Source organism: Pinus tabuliformis, chromosome 5_1 (assembly GCF_031772625.1).
Source record: "Pinus tabuliformis cultivar Carrire ecotype Pingquan chromosome 5_1, CPIR1, whole genome shotgun sequence".
In the NCBI taxonomy this organism is placed as follows: Eukaryota; Viridiplantae; Streptophyta; class Pinopsida; order Pinales; family Pinaceae; genus Pinus; species Pinus tabuliformis.
The window spans coordinates 176,116,019-176,127,097 of NC_142305.1; positions in this window are offsets into that span (position 1 = coordinate 176,116,019).

The window sequence follows — 11,079 nt, forward strand, 5'->3', positions numbered from 1 at the left end:
GTGAGAGATGTTCTCGATTCGAACATGGAAAGACATTACCTGATTACCAGCCAATGATGTAAGCTGTTAACAGGCACGAGAGGAATCACCGATAATGATTATTACTGTTGGCATTATTGTACAGGTTTGGAGCTATGGCACAGGTGTTGTCCTTGATGGCAACTCTATCTGGTGATAGATCTCAGTTCAGGCTTTCAGAATGAAAGAAAAGTCATATACGCAGGTTCATCTAGACAAAGTCGCGTATGCGCGTAAGTTAGTCGTTTCGAAGGCGCGTATGCGTATACATGCACTTTCATGCAAGGAAAAGTGTGTATATGTTGGATAAATTACCTTTGGTCTGGGGTAGTTAGTCCTTGGTACTTGAACCTATGGTTTTGTACCATGGTATCTCGTCAGAAGGATTAGCCCCAAAGTATTGGGCCCATGGTATTGTGTTATTATGGTTTTGGACCGTGGTATTGAGAAAGGCCTAAGGCTATAAAAGAGGAAGGAGATCATTTGGCAAAGTATCTTTGGAATCAATTGAATATCTAACATGTGCTAGATCTAAAACTTTTGTGATTGGGGTTATGGTGCAGATATGGATTTGAATGAAGGAAGAACCTAAGTGCATAAAGAAGGATAAGATCTATTGATGGGTCATAATATTTCAGGCTTGAATGATAGTATCTCTGTATGATCTTGATCTATTCTGTGAGGCTCACGCTTGATCTATAAATTTGATAATCTGGGTTATCTTGTTTTTGACTATTTGAAAGAGTAAATTATCCTTTATAGATCTATACGCAGGTTCAGTGAAGAGAAGGTGTGTGTACACGCAGGTTCAGTAAAGGAAAACTGCATATACGCAGTTTTCTCCACATACAGGAGTGTATACACACAATTTTCAGGTTGCTTAAGTAGCGTATATGTATTTTATTGTGATCTAGCTGCCTCTATTTGTTGCTGCAGTGTTCTAGGTTCAGAATTTGGTATATGGTTACTGTTTTTGTGTTCTGGGTACAACTATCAGTGAAGTGTTTATTGTGAATCAGTTTTGTTTGGTGGAAAGGAGTTTGGTTGAAGCAGAAATCTTGATGATTGATTGATGTTCATGGATCCAGTCTGAAATTTTATGAAACGTGGTCCCTGAAAGAAAGGGAAGGTTGTAGCCTTCAGTAGGCTAGCACCTACGTACTAGTATCTTGGCTAATACAAGATCTAAGGGCGTTGTAGCTCCCTTCCAGGAGAATATGGAAAACAAGAGAGGGTTGTAGCTCTCTGCAGGTTGTAGCCTGTGTACTGGTAAAGGACTACACCAGTACATTGTAAAAAAAAGTTTCTAATTAAAGGAATATAGAGATGAATTGCAGTAGGTGGTTTTCACCCACATTGGGTTTCCACCTTATATCTTGTGTTCTTGTGTGTGACTGTCTTCTGTTATGTTTTTACTCATCTGGTTACTGTTTACTTCACTCAGATACTTAGATTAATAATCAACATCTGAAAGATAAAGTAAATTATAAGTTTGCATTGTATACACAGGTTTCATTCTACATAATTGCGTTTATACGTAGGTTTGACTAATTGAAGTAGCGTATATCTTCTGAATTTTGAAAAGGGATTATTTGGCTTGGTAATACTGATTCACCCCCCCCTCTTAGTATTATTTCCAACAATTGGTTTCAGAGCCAGGTCCTTCTGAAGAAGCTTGATCACTTGGAGGAAGATCCATCATCATGAGCAACTACGAGTGAGAAGCATCTATCAGGCCACCAATTTTTGATGGGAAAAACCTCATATGTTGGAAGTAAGAGTTACTTCCTATCTTCAGTCACTTGGTACAGAAGTTTGGGATACCATAGATATAGGGTACACTTTTCCTTCAGCAACTCCAACAGATCTGGCTGAGAAGAAGAAATATGAAACAAATGAAAAGGCAGTCAATACCCTATTAGGATGCCTATCTCAATCAGAATTAATCAAGGTTATGCAGTATAAATCCACAAAAGAAATATGGGACAAGATTGTTCTGAGCTATGAAGGAGATGAACAGGTAAAACAGGCAAAACTTCAAACCCTTAGGATTCAGTATGAAAATCTCAGAATGCATAATGATGAAAGTGTGGCTAACTATTTCCTTCATGTAGATGAGATTGTTAATTGTATGAAAAACCTGGGTGAAGAAATAAAAGAGGCTGTTGTGGTTGAAAAAGTTATAAGATCCTTGTCCTCTAGATTTGAATCTAAAATTTCGGCAATAGAAGAAAAGGAGAATCTTTGAAACCTTTCCATGTCACAGTTACGAGGGATTCTAATTGCTTATGAAATGAGGAAAGGAGGACCATCAGACAGAAGAGAAGTAGCTTTCAAGGCTTCAGGAAAAGGAGACTACTATGAGTTAGGACATGCATCAGAAGAGGAATAAGAATCAAATTTTGTCAAGAATCTTCAACGGGGTACTGGAAGATTCAGAGGTAAGTTACCCTTCAAATGCTTTGCTTGTGGGAGAGTTGGTCACTATGCTGCCAAATGTCCGCATAAGGATAAAGGGAAGGAACCTGTTAGATGGAACAAGAAACAGAATGCAACTAAGAAAAGTTTCTACACTCATGAAGATAATGATGATCTCTCAAATAGTGATGAAGATGAACGAGGTAATAACTATAAAATTTTAATGGCTTTTGAAGATGATGATTACATGGATGCCATAGATGTAGATGGTTTTCATGAAGAGATTTCTAGACTCAAAATATGTTTAGAAGAAAAGAATATGATCATTGATACTCTGCAATTCCAACTTGATGAAAAGGAACAATTTCTTGAGAAGTTCGAATGTGAAATTGTTGGGCTTAGAAAATAAGTTGAGAAAACAAAGGCTCTTAATCTTAAATTTGTTAAAGGATCTAAAACTCTGGATGAGATCATCAATGTACAACACTCTCCACTAATCAAGACAGGTCTAGGGTATAATGGAGAAGCATCTCAAGCATCCACCTCAAAGAGTTATCTTGATGCAGCAAGGAGGTATGAGAAAAAGCCCAATGGAGATCACCAGGTAAAACAGGGATGAATTCCATCAAGAATAAACAAAGATTACCCGGAAAATCAGGGGCAATCCACCTTAAGGGTGAACAAAATATACAATCAATGATCTTCTCAATTTTCCTCAAGAATGGATGACAATAGAAACTACAATCATATGGCTGGTAGATTTGATAATTGCAAAAGTTTCTTCAATGGTCAATGTTTCTCTTGCCATAACTTTGGCCACAAAGCAGCTCATTGTGTTGCTTATAAGACAATCATGACTAGAGAAGCTCAAAAACAAAGAAGTATGACTGGGATTACAAAAAGGACCTATAACAACTTTTCGGCCATTGAAGATGAAATTGAATGTTCTAATTGTAATAACTTCAGTCATGAAGATTCTGAATGCAGGAGAAGGTTTCGACAGACAAAGGAACAAGCCTCAAGCAGCAGAACATGGAGAATAAAGGAACCACAACCAGAAAGATGTGGGATAGCCTTTTATGCAGAAGGATAGGAAAATCAATGGTACATTGACAGTGGATGTTCGAAGCATATGATAGGTGATAAAGAAAAGCTTGATTCATATAGTGTTTTAGAAAAGGGAAAAGAAAGTTTATTTTGGGAATGATACTCCTGCAGTCATAAAAGGAAGAGGCACTACTTAGTTGAAAGAAAAGGTCAAAGCTGGAAATCTTTTGTATGTTGATGGCTTGAAGCATAATCTACTGAGTGTCAGTCAGATGTGCGATCAAGGAACTGAGGTAATATTTCGATCAAATGGATGTAGTGTTTGTGATCTTGATACAGGAAAAACAGTGATCAAAGGCAGAAGAACTCCAAATAATTTATACATATTTGAAGAAGGACAACAACAATGCTATTTGAGCAAGGATGATGAACATTGGTTATGGCACCGGAGGTTGGGGCATCTAAGCTTTTCACAAATAAGGAAAGCATGAAAATACCAGGCAGTTCGTGGTCTTCCAGATATCAAAATTCCAGAGAACACAATATGAAAATCATGCCAGTTTGGTAAGCAAAACAGAACTAACTTCCCTAAGAAGGAAGGATCAGCTAGCAAGCCTCTTGAGCTAGTCCATACAGATGTATGTGGTCCATTTAGGACAAGGTCACCTCGAGCAGAAGAATACTTTATATTATTCATTGACGACTTCTCCAGGATGGTTTGGTTAGGACTTATGAAGCACAAAGACGAAGCATTTGAAAAATTCAAATCTTTCAAAGCCTTGGTTGAAAACGAATCATATCACAAAATTAAGTGCCTCAGGTTTGACAGAGGTGGGGAGTTTACCTCAAATGAATTTTTTGATTTTTGTGAAGAACATGGTATAAGAAGGGAATTCTGTACAACTAGGACTCCTCAGCAAAATGGAGTGGTGGAAAGGATGAACGAAATGGTTCAACAAATGGCTAGTGCTATGCTTGATGAGTCTGGAACTCCCGCAACCTTCTGGGGTTGTTACACTAAAAAATGTCACCTTGACTACTTACAGTTAGTATGGCTCAAATCAACAGTCATGCTACCCTCTTAGGCAAGTCTCATGCCTCTGTTATCCATCTCAAACTCAAAGAAGAGAGAAAGTCTTGTAAAAAATGTGTTTATCTCTGGGGTTGCAGGTTCTCTCAAGCCTTACCTGCGGGGACGCTGACAATGTTCACAAAGTCTGTGTCTTTGGACGCTCTGTATGTCAAAGGACAGGTGCGTCCTTCTGTAAAAGGCAAAATGCGCAAGTTTCATCTTAAAAAAGTTACTTGTGGTTACTTCTAGAACTTTCTAGAGGTTGGTTTGATGAAATGGATGCGCCTCCAGTTGGTTCATGTATCTCTATTAAGGAGGATCTTATCCCATCAATAAGGGAGATATCCCACCCAAAGAGGGGGATTATCCCATTGATGGTGGACCTGAATAACCTCTTTACAGTACTATAAATAAAGGCATTGAGCCAGAGGGAGAGGGGGTTGGAGCTATACATTTTCTTTGGGTAAATGCTGCAGGATTTAGGTCTTCCATTAGAGCCTTTGTAAGGAGAGATTGTCTTTACTTGATTCTACTTGGAAGAGGGTGAGCTTTGTCAAAGTAGAGGAAAACCCTTGATGGACCCTGGGAGGAACTTGCACAACACCAAGGCCAGGTTGTAAGAGTTTCTTTGTTTCGTTATTAATACAAACTGGTTTATTTTTCTCAATAGCTTGTGTTAATGAGTTATTTCATGTGTTCCTTGGTCTGCATGTTGAATATATGTTTTATTATATGAAATGCAAGTGCTTGGTAATTGTTTGATTGTTTGTGGTTGCAGGAATTGACTTGAAGGAGGAGCTCATCCGGATCGTCAAGAACGGACCTCAACAACAGCGTTTTGGAATAAGGTAAGCCTAAACACTTGTAGTTTTCATGTTATAAAAGGTGTATTTAGAGAAAGATCACTCCATTTTGTCTTGTTTGTCATTAGAATGTCTTAGACTTCTAGGAAGGTCAGCTGTGTCTGCACCCTTGACCAATTCCGTGTGACAAATTGGCGACTACAGTAAGTTTTTCCAACAATGTTACCGTAAAATTTCTCCCAACCTACCGTCAACTGACGGAGTGATTGATCTAAATTCAAGTACAGTCAATCACACTCTTCCATTGGAGAGTGAAACTCATGTCACTCAGGTTGATGATCCATTAGTTGATGAAGTGGTCGATTCAATTTCACATTCGGTCGATCCCACTTTCCATTTAGAGAGTGAACTTCATACCGCTCAGGTTCTTCTTGTTACATCAGATTCTTTTATGCCGGGGGGCATTTCACCTGTTTCTACAGAACCCCCTCCAAGTACTGAGGTCTTTTCCTTTGATTGGAATAGACTGACAGAACCTCGTCTTCCTTCCTCCATCCCTTTCCAAATCATGTCAAGGCTGGTGGTAGGGACATACATCGTACTCAGGTAGATGAAGGTGCTTCTGTTAGTATTTTATCCTCAGCTGTTTGGAAAGCTTTGGGTTCCCCTCAGCTTGCGCCTATTACGCAGAATCTGAAAGCTTTTAACAGAACCATTAGTGAACCTTTAGTGATCCTTCCTAAGTTTCCTATTACCTTGGAAGGTAAAACTGTTTGTATTGATCTTATGGTAGTTCGAGGTCCCTTGGATTTTAATTTACTCCTTGGGCGAGACTATGTTTATGCAATGAAAGCTGTCGTATCGACACTCTTTCGCGTGATGTCTTTCCCTCACAATGGACATATTGTGACTGTAGACCAGCTTTCGTTCCCTAGTCTTGTCTCAACTGCCAATAATATGACAGCCCCAAATGTTCCTGATTCTCAAGTGGTATCTACCCCGCCACGGGTAAATTATGTGGCAACCGGTCCCATGTTTTCAATTACCGAAGTAAGTGAACCTCTCACTGTTTGCTCATCTTCCTTTGATTTAGATCCGGTAATTGACATGGAAAACTCTCTGGGATTACTTGAACACGATGTTCTTATCCCTTTTGAGTCCCTTGACATGTGTTCCTTCCAGAGAAGTATTCTTCCTTCTGATGAAGACCTCTTGGAAGCCATGATCAAGGTGTGTCCATTGACATGTCTTTCTTCCAGTTGGAAGCCATGATCAATGGGTACGAGGATAGTTTGTTCCTGTCTCAACCTCGTTAAAAAATGAAACTGGATGCAACGAGGAAAGTTCCTTTTACTCTGTCGACCTCGTTAAAAAATGAATCAGTGAGTACGAGGAAAGTTCCTTTTACTGTGTCGACCTCGTTAAAAAATGAATCAGTGAGAACGAGGATAGTTTTTTCCTGTATCAACCTCGTTAAAAAATGAAATAGGCTATAACGAGGATAGTTTTTTCCTGTATCAACCTCGTTAAAAAATGAAATAGGCTGTAACGAGGATAGTTTTTTCCTGTATCAACCTCGTTAAAAAATGAAATAGGCTAGCATGAGGACAGTTCTTTTACTGAGTCAACCTCATTAAAAAATGAATCAGCTAGATTTTAGGTTATGTAGGTAGACTGTAAAAAGTAGGTTTTTGAGGACAGTTCCTGTTACTGAGTCAACCTCATTAAAAAATGAATCAGGTTTGAGGATAGTTCTTGTTACTGAGTCAACCTCGTTAAAAAATGAATCAGGTATGAGGATAGTTCTTTTCTTGTGTCAACCTCTTTAAAAATGAAACAACTCCCTTTTCAAGTTAAATATTGAAGTAAACCTTCATTTCATCCAGCCGGTTGAATGCAATGAAGCCTGGGGGGCATGTACCTCATTTCACATCATTATGCTGGGGGCATGCGAACTTTTTGAGCATAGTTCCTTGTCTTGTGTCAAGCTCGTTAAAAAATGAAACAAGAGTAGGTTAAGTAGGTAGATTGTAGAGAGTAGTCATGAGCATAGTTCTTTGTCTTGTGTCAAGCTCGTTAAAAAATGAAACAAGGATTTTAGAGCATAGTTCCTTGTCTTGTGTCAAGCTCATTAAAAAATGAATCAAGGATTTTAGAGCATAGTTCCTTGTCTTGTGTCAAGCTCGTTAAAAAATGAATCAAGGTTTTTAGAGTAAAGTTTTTTGTTAGGTAGATTGTAGAGTAGTTATGAGCATAGTTCCTTATCTTGTGTCAAGCTCGTTTAAAAAATGAAACAAGGGTTTTGAGGATAGTTCTTTTCCTGTGTCAACCTCACTAAAAAATGAAACAACTCCCACAAGTCTTTCCAAGATCTTGAAAGTGAAGCTTCATTCCATCCACCTCATTGAATGCAATGAAGCTTGGGGGGCATGTACCTTGATTTGCATCATTATGCTGGGGTCATGCGAATTTATAACAAGCATAGTTTTTCGTTTCAAGCTTGCGTAAACATGAAACCGAATCCGAGCATAGTTCTTTTCCTGTGTCAAGCTCGTTAAAAAATGAAACAAATCCTCCTCTACTTGAGTCGAGAGATTGACTAGATCTCGTAAATGTTAAGTTGTATTTTTAGGTTAGTTATTTCATTTTTTTACGTAATTTTAGGTCGGGTCTTTCAACTGATCTCGTACTTGAACCTTCATTTCATCCACCATAGTTGAGTGAAATGAAGCTGGGGGGGGCATGCACTCTAGCAGTTATGCTTAGGGGGCATCAAGCATAGTTTTTATCTGCTTCAAGCTTTTGTAAAAATGAAACCTATCTCGAGTCAATTTCAGTTATTTTCAAGACTCGTTAAACTCATGAAAATCTCGAGATTATTTTGCTATCTTTCATTCTCGTAAAACAAATGAAAATGCCGAGTTCTTTCCATCTTTTCCTGCTCGTAAATTAAATTGAAAAGTCGGCCATATGAGTACATTTTTATCATTTTTTCGAACTCATTAAAACTTACGAAAAAATGAAAACCATGAGTACATTTTTATCCCTTTTTCGAACTCGTTAAAACTTACGAAAAAGTGAAACCTTGGAGTCATCTTTTAAGCCCTTTTCTGACTCCTAAAATATGAAAAGATTGCCGAGCGTTTCTTTTACACTCGTTAAAACAGAATTAAAAGACGGTCCCCTTATAGCTCTTTTCTGACCGTAAAATGAGGAAAAGATTGCCGGGTTTTTGTCGCTTCAAACTCGATAAGGAAATAAAACGACGTGTCCTTGATCGCTTTTTACTTTTTAGGTCAACGACACTATTATGAAAGTACTCCTTGGTCGCAAGATCAAGCGATTCCCCCAGGTATTATTTTATACTTTTTCGGGCTTGAGGGACACAACTTTACGAAAAAGTTCAACGTGGAGTCTCCTTTAGTTTTTTCAGACTCTCTAAAAATTGAAAAACGCCGAGTTTCTCCTATACTGGGCTCGTTAAATTTTTACAGTAGAGGACCTGTTCAATTACAAACAGGAACGAACCACTCCTTCCTAGGGTTCGAATTTAAACTAGGTTGGACTCGTCCGAAGGATGAGCTTATAATCAAGCATATGTTATCCTCCTCAAGCTTGTTAAAAATAAAGAGGTACTTGCCAGAAATGGTGGGGGAAAAGAGAGAAGAATGAACCTGTTTGTCACCTTTTGTCTCAGAAGAAACTTTATTACCGCTCTTGAACACGACACTTTTCATTCACCTGGGTTGGGAAATCTTTTACCTCACAGTTGACCAAATCACTTTGAAAGTCTTTAACCGGGTTTCGGGAAATAACTTTGAGTTATTTGTTACCAAGCCATCTGTTGTGTCGTTATGTGTTCAAGAGGTCTGCAAGGAAAACTTTCATCTGCAAAATACTTGTCGTCCATTTGACCATCCCTGAGTCAGTCCTTACAGCAACATTTCTTCAACTTGAACAATGATTTCGTGTTGCAGGCTTGCCTGCAACGGGTCGCTTTCTATCGACATCGACACATTATCTAGAAAGATGACTTAGGAATCGATAGTACCTTGAAGTCTGCATGCATCAATGGCAGGTTTCTCGCCTTTGACGTCAGTTTACATCATTGACTTTCGATCAAAGGATTCCGTGAAGTGTTCGACATCAAAACATCTATTCACATTTCACGGGTTGTGCTTGTTACTTTGAGAACCATTGACATTACTGGTGGTTTCTCTCACGCTTGTTAACAGTTTACATCATCGACTGGTAATCAAGTGGTTTCTAACATGTTCGACATCGAATCATTTAATCACATGGCTAGAATCGTACCAATTCGGGCAGTAGAAGTGAAGACCCTGGATCTAGTTTCTACCATCCAGGCTGCGAGGAGTTTTGTATTCATTATCTATGTAGACTAATCATAAACAGATGGCTGCGTCCATACTGTGTCTACAAAAGTCTATAAAAAATGATGTACTGCAAGATCATTCCTGTATCAGAATAGTTAGTCCATTAGTTAAAGTTTTGAATCTGAGTATGGGAATGCCTACCTCAGCGATGATATAATCTTATCCATGTATTTTGTGTTGAAAATTGCAGGTTCCAACCAGGCCATCCACAAGACAATCCTTGAAATGATAAAGCGCTTCACCCTTCCTAGAATTACAAAACCCTACTCTATTCCAGGCTTCGCACTTTAGGGGGCAATCTGTTACACTAAAAAATGTCACCTTGACTACTTACAGTTAGTATGGCTCAAATCAAGAGTCATGCTACCCTCTTAGGCAAGTCTCATGCCTCTGTTATCCATCTCAAACTCAAAGAAGAGAGAAAGTCTTGTAAAAAATGTGTTTATCTCTGGGGTCGCAGGTTCTCTCAAGCCTTACCTGCGGGGACGCTGACAATGTTCACAAAGTCTGCGTCTTTGGACGCTCTGTATGTCAAAGGACAGGTGCGTCCTTCTGTAAAAGGAAAAATGCGCAAGTTTCATCTTAAAAAAGTTACTTGTGGTTACTTCTAGAACTTTCTAGAGGTTGGTTTGATGAAATGGATGCGCCTCCAGCTGGTTCATGTATCTCTATTAAGGAGGATCTTATCCCATCAATAAGGGAGCTATCCCACCCAAAGAGGGGGATTATCCCATTGATGGTGGACCTGAATAACCTCTTTACAGCACTATAAATAAAGGCATTGAGCCAGAGGGAGAGGGGGTTGGAGCTATACATTTTCTTTGGGTAAATGCTGTAGGATTTAGGTCTTCCATTAGAGCCTTTGTAAGGAGAGATTGTCTTTACTTGATTCTACTTGGAAGAGGGTGAGCTTTGTCAAAGTAGAGGAAAACCCTTGATGGACCCTGGGAGGAACTTGCACAACACCAAGGCCAGGTTGTAAGAGTTTCTTTGTTTCGTTATTAATACAAGCTGGTTTATTTTTCTCAATAGCTTGTGTTAATGAGTTATTTCATGTGTTCCTTGGTCTGCATGTTGAATATATGTTTTATTATATGAAATGCAAGTGCTTGGTAATTGTTTGATTGTTTGTGGTTGCAGGAATTGACTTGAAGGAGGAGCTCATCCGGATCGTCAAGAACGGACCTCAACAACAACGTTTTGGAATAAGGTAAGCCTAAACACTTGTAGTTTTCATGTTATAAAAGGTGTATTTAGAGAAAGATCACTCCATTTTGTCTTGTTTGTCATTAGAATGTCTTAGACTTCTAGGAAGGTCAGCTGTGTC